Here is a 1,777-nt window from a genome sequence, read left to right on the forward strand (position 1 = left end):
CTTTTTTCAGAGGAAACGCTCTTTCTGTAATGGAAAACAATGAACCCTAATTTGGAACTTTAACATCTAGATTTTTCATAGTGAGCCAAGGAAAGCTGGAGCTGCTAAGGGTTTAAGATTTCGTTGTTTTGTTTTTAATCATCACATTTACAAAAGTTTCAAGCTGCAGTAACACACGGTGCTGACAGTGGAGAGGCATTGGAACACCCGGTGCTATGGGAACTGGAGTCTGGCAATGTCCAGTAGAATTTGGAAGCCACGCCCACCGATCCAAAGAGCTTTGTCCCAAGAGTGGAAGTAAGGCACCACAAGCCGTAGTGCACTAAGTAACAAGGCTGCTGAATGCATCATCCTGGTGGGAGAAAAAAATAACTTGGAAGCACCCTACCGTCCCACAAGAGAATGGTTGGATAAAGGATGCATGTCGACATTCTAGAATATTGTGTAGCCTTCTACTGTTCAGCTGGGGGGTTGAGGCTGGAGTCAGGGCGGGGTCTGTGCTGGGCCCAGCGGTGAGTGAGTTTGGAAAATTAGGTACAGCCTCCTGCTGCCAGGTCCAGCCCCCAAGGAGGCACTTAGAAAGAGTGATCAGGAACTTCAGCCCATTATCCCACTGACCCCACACTGTGTGCATAAAACAGGCTCACATGCCTTCTCACCCTCAGACTTTTGGAAATTGTTCCACAGCCCACATGCAGCTTCCCGGGACAGAGCCTCTGATCTCTGCAGTTCTCTGATAACCCTTAACAAATGAACACTATTTCCAAGTGTCCCTCTCAGCATCTCACCTCAAGAATCACCTTGAACATCTTTTCTCTGTTGAGCTGAGCCAGACTGAGCAGCTGGAAGGCAGAGGTAAGATCAGCAATGGGCCCTGGATTCCTAAAGGAGGAAGCCCAGACAGTGGATATGGAGCCAGAACCAAGACGTGCCTGGTTGAGCTTGGGAAGAACTTGGGTTTTCTGGACTGTCTGCACCAGAGGGAGCTCAGTCCATACCTGCATGCAGCAAAGGTCATAGATGAAACCTATGACCCTCAGGAATCTCCCCCAAGATTGCAATCATTCACACATTAAGCTCCCCCATTTTTAATTTTGACAGCAAGACAACAGGCCCAAAATGGAGTCACTTATGCTAAGCCCCAGGTCACCAAACCAAGACTTCACTTAATCAGTTTTGGCTCCCTCAGGAAATGGAAGCTTAAACCAGCAGTCAATCAAGAATCACCTGATCAGCACCAGTTGGGTAACCTGCCTCATAGTCCCTGGTATCCGCTAAAAGGAAGCTAACCCAATAACCACCACTCCCCTTTTTTACCTTGTATAACTTCCTTATTCCTGCTCCCGTCTGCCTATAAAAGCCTCATTTTGTACAGCTCCTCAGAGCTCCTTTCTATCTGTTGCATTGGATGCTGCCTGATTCAAACTGCTGTGTGCTCAAATAAACTCTTGAAATGTTTACTAGGCCTCAGTTTATCTTCGTCCAGTCTAAACTATTATTTCCAGAATGCATTCTGGGACTCCTCTATAAAAGCTGTCTGGGGTACTTAAATACAATTGCAGATTCTGGGGACGTAGGCAGACATCCTAAATCATCTTCTGGAGGGGTTGGCAGCTCCAGAATCTGCATTTAAAACTAGCCTACTCGATGATCCTGCCGTTCACACAAATCTGAAAGCTGCCAGGCTAAACTGACAACTATTTTTAAAAGAAATGATGTGTTACTTCTAAATACTTGTAATGACGTATCCAATCTTAATGAACGGTATTCTTTTATT

The 1,777-nt window shown here is 45.8% G+C and overlaps 1 long non-coding RNA gene across 1 annotated transcript; it reads left to right on the forward strand.

Annotated features, from left to right (window-relative positions):
* Window positions 1-209: 209 nt before the first annotated feature.
* On the forward strand, window positions 210-1,460 carry LOC144299474 (uncharacterized). Its single transcript, XR_013366182.1, has 2 exons — window positions 210-855; window positions 1,102-1,460. It is a non-coding gene; the product is annotated as an uncharacterized LOC144299474 (long non-coding RNA).
* Window positions 1,461-1,777: the final 317 nt, after the last annotated feature.

The sequence above is a fragment of the Canis aureus genome, chromosome 27 (genome assembly GCF_053574225.1).
Source record: "Canis aureus isolate CA01 chromosome 27, VMU_Caureus_v.1.0, whole genome shotgun sequence".
Classification (NCBI taxonomy): Eukaryota; Metazoa; Chordata; class Mammalia; order Carnivora; family Canidae; genus Canis; species Canis aureus.